The 12,961-nt window shown below is 32.3% G+C and overlaps 1 protein-coding gene across 1 annotated transcript in view; it reads right to left on the bottom strand.

Moving 5' to 3' along the window:
• The window catches only part of LOC123666056, a 98,234-nt gene that overhangs the window by 41,760 nt on the left and 43,513 nt on the right, over positions 1-12,961 (bottom strand). The window lies entirely within an intron of this gene.

Here is a 12,961-nt window from a genome sequence, read left to right as displayed (position 1 = left end):
AGCCATTTTCATACATTTCGATACAAAATTTAAATAATGGATAAGTAGAGTTAAATAGTATAGTTGAACATACAAATGTAAAATATAATTTTCAAATAATGAAAAAATAGTGTAAAAAGTTTTACTATAATATATTTTCGTATTTTTTAAATTTCCTACGCTATACATACACGTTTTAGGGCGTTTTAGGTAATTTATAAGTAGTTTACTCTCGTTTATACTGACCGAGTAATGTAGATTTATTGTACGTCGACTTCTCTTTGTTCCCATGGGAAGTTAGAAGCTTTCTATTTCCTATGAACAGTATGTACTAATGGTCCCATGGCTTTTCATTTTTATTACATTTTAGTTACGTGTTGAGATAGCGAAAGAAAATATTTTCTTAACTTACGTTTATGTATTTTTCTTATGTAATATATATGAAATAGTGTTTTTTATAAGAATTGTATGTTTGTACGTGCTTATCAGCGTAAGTTACAGTTCGATTTCATTTTTGCGCTAGAAATTTAGAAAACCTATTTATTGATCAATTTGTAATAGCAAACTTGAGAGTGATAAATACATCATGCTACTATAATCTGGCGCGAAACTAGTACCAAGATTTGTCTATTCGCTTGATATAAAAAAAAATTAGTTGTCTGTAAAGTTGACGCCGCGTTGGCGCAACGGTTACAGCCATGGATTGTACCTGTTGCGTTGGCGGTTGCGGGTTCGATCCCCGCTCATGACAAACATTTGTATTGGCCATACAGGTGTTTGCCATGGTCTGGGTGTTTGTGCAGTCCTTGTGGGTCTCCCCACCGTGCCTCGGAGAGCACGTTAAGCCATCGGTCACGGTTGTTATCATGTACACCTGATAGCGATCGTTACTCGTAGAAGGGAATATATCCGCAAACCCGCATTGGAGCAGCGTGGTGGATTGAGCTCTGATCCTTCTCCTACATGGGGAAAGAGGCCTATGCCGAGTAGTGGGATATTACAGGTTGAAGCGTAAAGTTGGTTTACGGACGATAGTTTAACGTGACAACTTCATAACAAAACATCTCGGACGCATAGGCCAATTGAATGGATGATAGATAGATGCGGAACAAGCGTACAAGGGACAATGAGCATAACGCTACAGTGAGTCATCCTTTTTCGTGCATGCAGCCGTCGTTCATCAATTCAGTAGAACTTGTCACGTCAAAAATGTAATCTTTGCTTTAAAGTATAGCATTATGATATAAATCTGCTACAAGTGTCTTATGTATACAGGTATGGAATTAATTATATAATAATAGATATACCTAACATACACACATGGTCGTCCGATGTCCTAATAATCATACTGTTTTGTACTATAACTGCCAATGAACGTTCTACTTCTTATAGAACTCTCATCTGAGAAAGAGAAGAGTTATAATACATAATCCGCCCGCACTGCGGGTTAGCGGATGTCATAAGGTAGAGGTGGGAACCTTAATATACAGTCTTTCAAATTCAAATGTGACTAGCAGATACCGATGTTATTAATGTGCGAACAAAGCTTCAACTTTACGATATTAGATAATGTAGGTCCATAGATGGGTAAATCTGATTTTAGATTATTGTAATGTGAAAGGGGGCTTAGTTACATAAGAGAATAGCATAAAAATTATATACTGGGGTAAAAATTACCTCCACGGAAATTCAGATCTTTAAAAAATACGAAATAAAAGAAGAAATGAAACAATCACTCAAAAACTGAAATCTAAAACAAGATAAAAATAGAGCAAATTACTCTTTAAATATCATTTTTTTTTATATATATATATAACTAGCGACCCGCTCCGGCTTCGCACGGGTATAAAATATAATTATAGCCTATGACATTCACTGAAAAAATGATTAAAATCGATCCAGTAGTTTTGATATATTCATTACTGCCCGTGGCCCGCACGCGTTAACTTAGAGTAAAAGCCGGCCGGAACCGCCGCAAACGCTACGTACCGCGATTTTTAAATCTGTAATATCTTCGAAAATATTCATTTAAATCATATGCTGTAAAGGGCCATATAGATCTATATTAAATAAAAAATATATTTAAGGTATTTAATTGGATAAGGATTAATGCTGTATTGGTTAAAATCGCTTCGAAAATTAGCCATTATTTGTCGTAAAAAGTAAATGACAAAAAAATGTTATTGTGGGATATCCATAAGAGATAGGTATATACCATCGCGGAGTTTTCTGTAGACCTTTTCAATGTGTACAATACTTAGTACATTATTTTGATAAATCTCGTAGGGTTCAGCCGGCGTTTGCAATTTAAGCGAAAAAAAATAATAATTATTTACGACATAACATTAGAAAACTCAAAAATAACAGTGTTTCTCCACTATTTAATGGATGTTATTATACATATAAACCTTCCTCTTGAATCAATCTATCTATTAAAAAGAACCGCATCAAAATCCGTTGCGTAGTTTTAAAGATTTAAGCGTACATACATGTGCAGGGACAGAGAAAGCGACTTTGTTTTATACTATGTAGTGACTAGGTCGGTAAAAAGCATACGGCTCATCAAAATACACCAGAAGCATCGCAAGCGCGTTGCTGAGCCCTCCCCAATTCCCCCCAGGAGCTCTGGTCACCTTACTCACCAAAAGGAACACTGCAATACTGCTTGAATACAGTCTTATTGCAGCTGTGATCTTCTGTAAGGTCGAGGTACTACCCCATTCGGGCTGCTCCATATTTTAAGCAGGAAATTTCCTGCCTCAGTTAGATAATCTCCTTAAGTTTCAGAGATTATATAACGTCTTTGTGGGATCAAGAGATCTGTCTTCAAGATGACATTCAACCGCAGGTAAAAAGGCATAAGAACCACTCCTGTTGTAAGGAGCTTATCTTTTAGGATTTAGGACTGATAACCATACAAATGAAAACAATATTTGGTCTTTAGTTTGCTATTATACAACTTACGCTTACTTTTTTATAAATGTCATTTTTTTTGTGTAAAAAGTTAAATATGAGGTTCAATTTCATTATACATTGCATTACGTTACTCAGTAAAAAAGTAGACGAAAATCGTCCTACAATTTTTTAGTTCCTTCTTAACCTCTTTGTTATTTCTTATCAAGACAATAAAAAAATTCAAGATTTATTACTTTAGTTAAATTAATTAGTAATAAAAATATAAAAATCTACTTTTGTAAAAATAATATCTCAAAAATACATGTAAAAACTTTTTTCTCTCAATGCTTGGAGTTAATTAACATCGAACGTTACCGTAAAAGAAAAAACCTAAATCATTATAAGGGCGATGTGTTAATCGGAGCGATCATTCCTCGCTATTTCTAGAAATAGGTCACTGAAGGCTTTGCCGCGCTTCGTCTACTGAGCTTCAAGTATCGCACTACAAAAATAAAATATTTAAGCGGAGCGATGCAAGAATTTACTTTGAGATTGGTGCCTACTCTATTCTTAGTTACTTTATAAAACATACGAAATCTTACTTTTTTTAATTTGCATTGACTCTGTAGTATTTATATATGTGTATTTATGTGTATATATGAGTGCGTGCGCGCGTTTGCGTGTGTATGTGTACAATGTACATACACAAACGCGTGTGCATAACGCAACATAACATAACATATGCATGCACCTGTGTGTATTTTAATTATTATCTTAAAAAACTTATACAAAGGGTATGTAATATCATACTACGACTTGGCAGAACAAAATAATCTTGCAAGTTCACTTGTAGAAAGAAGATAAATATGAAAATTTAGAAATTCCAAAGTACATCTAATATATAAAATTCTCGTGTCGCGGCGTTTGTAGTTAAACTCCTCCGAAACGGCATGTATGCATATTGGGTAGGTCTGAGAATCGAACAAAATCTATTTTTCATCCCCCTAAATTTTAAGGGTAGTCCACTCCTAATTTTTTTTTATATATTTTGATAATTTATTTTATTTATATTTTATTATGATTTAGCATCAAAAAATTCATACAACTCTAAATTTTCATAATATATATGGCAAAACAACGTTTGCTGGGTCAGCTAGTATAATATAAAAGTTCTTTCATGTTACGAAATGCCAAATGTAATGTTTGCTAACTAGTCGCATCCGGAGATGTTCGCCCTACCGGATATCCTTGAGTCTGTCCAGACTCGATATCATCCGGAAATATAGTTATGTAACCGAATTAACCTCTTACGCCACTTAATCGAAAATTTAAACTTCGTTCGCTCCAATTTCTACTGATATTCTGTTCTATGTAATAAAGATAAGTTATTCTTATGTCTATATTTATGATAGATGACAGAAGTAGTAGTCTATATTTTGAAATAACATTTAGTATGAATACGCTTCAGCCTGTAATATTCCGCTGCTGAGCATAGGCCTCTTTCCCCACGTAAGAGAAGGATCAGAGCTTAATCCACCACGCTGCTCCAATGCGGGTTGGAGAATATATTCCCTACTATGCGTAACAATCGCTGTCAGGTGTACATGATAACAACCGGAACCGACGGCTAAACGTGCTCTCCGAGGCACGGTGGTAGGAGACCCGCAAGGACTGAACAATCACCCAGACCACGACAAACATCTACACGGCCAATACAAATATTTGTCATGTCGGGGATCGGACCCGCAACCGCCAGCGCAACAGGCACAAACCAATGCTGTGACTGTTGCGCCAACGCGTCGAGTATGAATTCGGTTAAAAATAATGATAGTATGATTCTTGTTAGTTGCGTACTAGCAGGAGCGGACCCTAAACAACAATTTGGCAGAAAATAGTAGAAGGTTCTAGCGCAAATAAAGCGCTCTGTACTTGCACTAACTTTTAGACCCCAAAGACGATCAGATATTGGCTGTTAAAATAATTCAATTATTTGAATACATATGGATTTCAATTGTGACAAAAAAATATTGTTGCCAAAAAGAATTTGACATTTATTTGACGTTTTCTAAAGTAAATGCTAATATGTTAAATATGACGCTTATTAAAATATTAAATTAAGTAATTTTTCGCAATGTAACTTGAATAGCGTAGAATAATTTCCCTACTGAAAAGAAGAAAAGAGGTATATTTTTTCAGCTACATTATGCAGTTAATTACAATTTAAATAAAGAAAACATAGTTACACGTCGGTTATTTAATCATAAAGAAGAGCCATACTAACTGAAAAGAAATGTAGTTACGGCTTAAAAAATTTCGTCCTCATTCTGCGCCAATTATAGAGCTCTGGATTCGTTTACCGTGAAATTGCAACTGCTGAACAACCTCTGAAATGTAAACTAGCGCTAGTGACTTTACTTTTAAAGAGGTTGTAGTTATTTTTTCGGCATTTAATAACCAATTAACATTCGAAATTCGAACGATGTCATTTCATAAGTTTATATAAATAAAAATGAATAGCTTTGTGATAAATAAATGTGTAGCGCTAAATTCGAGAGCGTTTCGATCAATTTTAGTTGATTTTTTTAAAGTATTCGGAAGTTGCACAACGTCCGTCAGATCAGCTCAATATTAATAACCAAACCATGAATAGAAACTAGAACTACATAGTTTAATAGCGAATAACTAAAACGCCATTTAAATCTAAAGTGAAAATCGCCTCGGGGGTAATTTCTTCAGTGAACACGCAAGGTCAGCTGCCAAGATTGATTCAAAGCAGACCGGTTATGTGATGGGATAGAAAGGTTCATTATAGACACACCTAGAAAGTAACGTTTTGTTATATACAGAAGCTCGTTTTATTTGATGAATAGGAATAATATGTATTGGCCGTGCTGTCAATACACACAATGTTGGTCATCTAAAATTTACAATTATATTTCGTTGTCTTAATTTTGAAAGACATTTTTGATAAATGAGTATTTTTCTCGTCATTCCAGATGATCTTAATAGCAAACTGTTTTATCAAATATTAAGTTTACAAAACCACGCTGCGACTCAATAGTGATGGAATAGTAGTACATGTCCTCATAGAACGCAAACACCAGAAAACCAGACATTCAAACCTATACGTATTCCGTAAAACTGTACACATATAAGCAAACTTACTTGCACCACAAACCTACACGCACACGCAAATTCAAACCCACCCACGCACAGTATTAGCTAACTACAAACTCTTTCATAATAATTGAATATCATTACTTTATTTAATACCGTATACGTATAAACAGTTTTGGAAAATTGTGTCTCATTATTTAAGACCATTGAAAATAATTTGTTCTAATGACAAGCTACAATCGCTTCTGTCGTGTAATCTCTTTGTAATTCCACAAGAAACAGCAAGTTTAGATAAGATAGGCTTAAGTCGTTCATACCTTCGCTTATTTAAAACCAATTTATCTCAATCTGAAGAACGGTTAAATTTAGATTTACCGCAGAGGTCTTAACACAAAGAACGATAAGATCTAAATGTAGGAACTATTTGCGGTAGTTAAATCATTACATCAGAAAAGAAGCGGACAGACAGACGGACATTTCTGACGCCCGTGTCCTGTATCCTGTAGGCGATGTCGTTATGTAACTAATGATTGCCTCCGACTTTGTCTATCATTTAAACTGGACCTTGTCTTGATAAAAGAATGGTCGGTCAATTTCACGTTATTTCAAGAAAAAATTAGCCCAATCGTGAGGTAAATAACTATTGCGTGTAATAAAACAATTCAAAAATAATATTTTCCAAAAGTTCTTTATATTCTACATATAAAATGCTTAATTTATCTTTTTGTCGCGTTAAATTATAGAACTTTTTTTGAAATGTTCTCAAAGAATGATATTGAAAATATAGAAAGAGATATGAAGAAGTATATTACTTTTTAATATAAACAAGCAAATAAATTGAATTGACCATAAATTATTTTTTGCCTGCTCAACTACAAGTAATAGTTATACCTACAAGCTTATTTGGTGTTAAAAATTTTGGGGACTTTGCGATAAGATTGCCTTATCAAACATGTATGTTATCTTTAATACCAGAAGCTTTGCTGGAATTTGACGCTTAAATGGATAAAAATGTGATAGAATAGTTCTTAAAATATAAACATATAAATCTATTTCTATATTCTAGCCAAAGCTTGAAACCTAAATTACTCATACTTATAACTTTAAAGTAAAAGACGTTTATGCCAAATTTCGTCTCGTACTTACTTATGGCTTATGAGTATGTTTCTAGAATATTTCCATTTCGGGTACTTGTAAGGATATTCAACGACTTTCAAATTCGGTGATGATGACTCAAGGAATCTCTTATTTGTGACATTTCACTACTTTACTTTATTAGTAAAGATTGATGACGAGAGACCTATTAAGGTAATCCTAACCAAATTTTGAAATAAAAAGTTATTATTCAACATCACACTGTAGTAAATTAATATAAAATTATATATTTCAACATATTTTATGAAAAATTGAGTGAAAAAATTTGTTCTGTAAGTCATTTTTTAGTCACGCTACTAATTATACCTTAATAATGATTTACCAATATTTTAAATTAAATTAAATTAAATATTAGTCAGGTTCAACATTTCTATGTAATAGATTTAACAAACCAATGTTTAAAATAATAGAAATAACTTATTCAACTTCGAGTCTAAATGAAACCTATTTCGACCAACCTCAAATGGGTTCAAATATTTGCGGCTTATACAAATTTCACTTGCGGGTAAAAACAAACAAAACCGAATTGTTTGACAGGTAGCAGTTATTGTCTGTTTCACTTACAATATTCAATGTTGTTTTGTGTACAAATTGTTATATTGGTATTATAATAATAATTGCGATGTAACCAACATATAAATTTTTATTTAATTTTAGTGTCTGTAATTTTCATGTAAGTTAATTGTATTCTTTTGAGAAATAAATGATCTTTAACCTTATATATAGTTGGTAACTTTACTAAATTTAACAAATTATTATTAGTTTTTAGTAAGACGCCACGTTGGCACAATTGTTACGGCCATGGATTGTACCTGTTGCGCTGGCGGTTGCGGGTTCTATCCCCGCACATGACAAACATTTGTATTGGCCATACAGGTGTTTGCCGTAGTCTGGGTGTTTGTGCAGTCCTTGTGGGTTTCTCCACCGTGCCTCGGAGAGCACGCTAAGCCGTCGGTCCCGGTTGTTATCATGTACACCTGATCGTTACTCATAGTAGGGAATATATCCGCCAACCCGCATTGGAGCAGCGTGGTGGATTAAGCTCTGATCCTTCTCCTACATGGGGAAAGAGGCCTATATCCAGTAGTGGGATATTACAGGCTGAAGCGTATTAGTTTTTGTGACAAACCTCATTTAAGCGTTGTTAGTTGTTACTATAACGGGGATTACTTCAAAAGAATTGCTTTTTCGCGATAAGAACGCTTTGTATGTTTTCTCCATTGTCTCGTTCGATTGATGAACAATACGGGATATATTCCTTCCTATTACTAGTTTGTCCCAAATGAGTAATATTTATAAATTTGATATTGTTGTCTCAAATACTTTAACGATTTCGTTGGAACTTGGCGTGCTTTTGAATGCATATGTGTGACGAATCACTCTAGAATGTCTCATTCCCTAGGGTTATTAGTGACACATTGTACCTACATCATTAATGTAAAAAAACTGACTGTTTGTCCGTATATTTATAAAGTTTTAAATTTTTTATTGTGAGTGTATACACAAATGCATTTGACCCCAGAAAACTTGAAATAAAACAAAAACATGGGACACCAGGTAGGAACGAAGTTCCTTCGAATAGTATAGAAGCAACTCAATTTGAAAACAAAATATTGAATTTTATATATATTTTCTAGTTATTGATTTTTTTTTAATTTTGTTGATTGGTTTTTAATTAAGTACATAAAAGTATTTAGGAAATTTAGTATTTTAGAAAATAACAAATACCGTAAAATAAAATAAATCAAAGAAAAAACTATACAAACTATAACTAAATAAACTATAATATAAACTATTAAGTGAAATAAAAAAACACATGTCTTTATTTATTTTTGTCGACGGTATAAAATTACATAAATAAATAAGTTTATAATAAAAAAGTTTACTAGGAATATTTTAGTTTTACAAACGTCATGTTATACAGTCGTGTGACTGATATTACGTCACTTCCGTTATACATTTCTCTTACGGTTTTAGCATCACATTTTTTTCAGTTTGGTCGCTCAGCCAAATGTCAAGCTTGCCGTAAGGAACTTCGTTCCAAAAATACAATTATTTTTAAAATAAAAAAAGTGTTTCGTAAGAATTTAACATTCTAGTAATTCCACAGTTTGTTCTCTATCTAAATTATAATGTTCCTAAAAAGGTATTTTATATAAACGTAATTTGAAATATATCTATCTCCCCAGCGTACGTGCTTAGGTCGGTCAATAAGTTACCTCAATACGAACATTTGTACCATCTATCGTTCCATATTGCGCATCGATCAAGGTATAAATGGTAATAATGAGATTAATATTCATGCAACACCTCGCTGACATCACTACGATAGTATGTCATGGATAACACATTCCCAAGATTATTTTAAGCGGAGTTAAGTTAGTGTGACAAAAACTCAAAGGACGCGGCGCGTGAGAAATGATACGAAATCTACAATGGGTTGTTTTTTGTACCTTCAGAATTTTAATTTTGAATGTCACTTTGTGTTATTAGTCTAATTAGGTATTTATTATATTATTAACAAAATCATGTTTTTTCACATTTTAAATAACCAAATAAACATATTCGTACAATTAATTATATGTTTAAATACCTACATTTGTATTTGAACATATCCAAAACAAACATGTTGATGTGTCATAGTAATGTATCGTAATGAATCGTTGTAGGTTATATTTTATATATTTTATGAATATATTAATACGTGAAGCAAAAACTTTGTATCCCTTTTTACGGAAATCGCGCGGACGGACGAGTATGAAGTTTCGCACACGTATATTGTATATAGAGGAGTGCAAAATGCATTTTTTTTTAATTATGCATAAAAATACATTAAATTAATAAAAAATAACATTTCACACACTACCATGTATTTGACACACACGCGTCAATCAAATTGAAAATAGATTATAGACTATAGATTAATATTGTTTGTCTTTACTGAATGTCAAACATAATAAACAATATATGTGTGTGTGTTCAAACTTATAATTCAAATTAATTATGTTCGAATTTCGACCACTGAGCGACCACTATTTTATCTTGTACCAATAAACGAGCAATTCTTGTATAGATATACCTATATATAGAATCGGAATCTCGCAAACGGCTCCAACGATTTTCATGAAATTTAGTATGTAGGGTATTTTGGAGGAGATAAATCGATCTAGCTAGGATTCATTTTTAGAAAATGTCGTTTTATCCCTGTTTTTAGGCAATGAAAAAATGGCTACAATATCGATATACGAAATCGACCGGTCGCCGATTAACCGAAAAGACCACGGTTCAAATCCTGAAATTACCAAGATCGATTTTCTTCTAATTGCACCCGTTATTTTTTATTTAAATAGCCAGTTCTTATTTTTTATTATTATGTCGGTAAAATCGAAAAATCTTATTCATATTTTATCATAATTATTTTTTAATTATTTTTTTAGTTTTGATTTTTTGTATTTATTTATATTTTTAACCAACTTCCAAAAAAGTAGAAGGTTCTCAATTCGAATGTATTTTTTTTAATGTATGTTACTTCAGAACTTTTGACTGGATAGACCAATTCGACATTTTTTTTATTTTTTAATCTAAAGGTTGGTATGTGTCATTTGGTCCCATTTAAATTTATTTGAGATCTAACAACTACTTTTCCAGTTATATCTAATAATGCGTTTTTACTTGACAATTTTTTCGTCGACCTTCGTTATACCGTATAACTTTTTACTGGGTATACCGATTTTGATGATTTTTAATTTAATCGAAAGCTGATGTTTATCTTGTTGTCACATTTAAATTTCGTCGAGACCTAATAACAACTTTTTAAGTAATCCTTGATAACGCGTATTTACTTGACTATTTTTTCGTCTACTTACGTTGTATTACTTGTCGATGTAATTGAAGTCGGTTTTTTCATCGTTTGCAAGCAAATGAAATTATTTTATTTATTGTCGGTAAAAAAAAAAATATTATGTCAATTTTTGATATGATATTCAAAAATGTTTAAAAAAAATATTATTCATATTTTATAAATACGTAATTCGTATTTAAATATGATTTCCAAAAATTAAGATGTACTACAAATACCGAGCTAAGCTAGGTCACCCAGGTACTGTAATTCTTTAACGGCCGAACCCAATATTCAATCTAAAGATAGAGATAGGTAGTTATCATCGACTGCTAATAACTAACTATCTATCCTTTGTAGTTGTCCCAATAATTCGCATAGCGGACTACTATCTCCAGTTAGCTGTAGATAGACCGGCTACCTGAGCTCTTCCTTACATTCCAGTATACGCAGCGTCACAGACGGCCTCAGTTATGTTACACAGATGTTTTGTAGTATTTAAATTTGTCATACAAATTTTATTCATATTAAAGTAATCTTGTTTTATAAAAATATGGACAAATTAATTTTTACATATACTTTTTAATTTATAATAAATGATATTATTTTAATATGGAATCCATGGTAAATCTAGTAACGGAACGTTTTAACACGACACGAAAAGACGCTACGACGCCATTACGCTTTATTGAATCGTCGTTTCGTTTGTATTTTTTTTTTTTACAAATCAAAATTCAAATTATACAAATCATTGCAAATTATACAATCATTCACCAAATTTTTTGTTTTATTCACAAGATGAGTAAAGTAAGTATTATTTCACAAGAAACTTATTATTTTTATTCAATTAATTGTTGCAAAAGAGCAATATCACTTGAACTGCTACTTGAACTTGAGTCTGTCGTTATTTTTCACTCGAAATTAATTTTATTTTAAACAAAGAAAATACTTTTTCAATTAATAAATCTTAGTTATCCCCCGAAAACTACAGATCGGATATTGTTGTTACTAAAGATAACCAACGTTACTGACAGATAGAACTCTATTATTATTGGGACGCTTACACTGTCATTTTCATACGAACTGTTATCTCTAGTAAGCTATCCTCCCTCTCGTCGATAGACAGCTTTGAAGGATAAGATTGCCTATCGTCGACAAGTTTATTGGGTCAGTAAAATGAATGATAGATAGATATTTTTGTCTCTAGTAGGACATAACCAGAGATAGATTGAATATTGGGTTCGGCCGTAAGACAGTTAATTATCTTGACTAATTAAATAAAGTGTACAACGCAAACCTATATCAATGTAGTAGGAGTTATTTTCTCAGTAGTTTTCATTAATAGAAAGCGGTAAAAATACTTTAAAATAAATTGTTTTTATATAACCATAGTAATTTAATTAGTTTTAAATTACGAATAAATACGGTTTAGACAAAGTGTGAAATTAAACTTTCAATTTTTTATAATTATCTCATTGTTTCGGTATTAAAGTTAGGTACAACATTAAAAAGCATTTTTGTGTATTCGTTTAATCTTTTCTATTCTTCATTATATCACAACTAGTAGTCAACGAAGAAGTTAAGGTTCACGTATTGTATGTTAAAATTTATCGAACAATAGCGATAGACGTTTGTAGTTTTACGATTTTAAAAACAATTGGCATTGGAAATGGCGAGATTCATATTGTGACATGTGACAACGTTTTCAAATAATTCTGAAGATTATACTATTTTTTTTTTTTGACAGATTTCGTCTACCTTTGTGTAGGTATCCGAAATAGCCTGATATAATTATGTTAGAATATAAGGACGATGGTATTATAGAACGGATAGCTTTGACTGGCAAGCAATGCCGGCAATAGACACACATATGGTTTGATAATAGACTAACGCCCACGTCTGCGGGTGAACAACGCGTGTGGCGCACCGAGCTAGCTCCGCACTTTCACCTCCGCCCTCGGCACTGCATGCGAATAC

The sequence above is a fragment of the Melitaea cinxia genome, chromosome 2, assembly GCF_905220565.1.
Source record: "Melitaea cinxia chromosome 2, ilMelCinx1.1, whole genome shotgun sequence".
In the NCBI taxonomy this organism is placed as follows: Eukaryota; Metazoa; Arthropoda; class Insecta; order Lepidoptera; family Nymphalidae; genus Melitaea; species Melitaea cinxia.
This window is presented reverse-complemented; position numbering and strand designations above follow the sequence as displayed.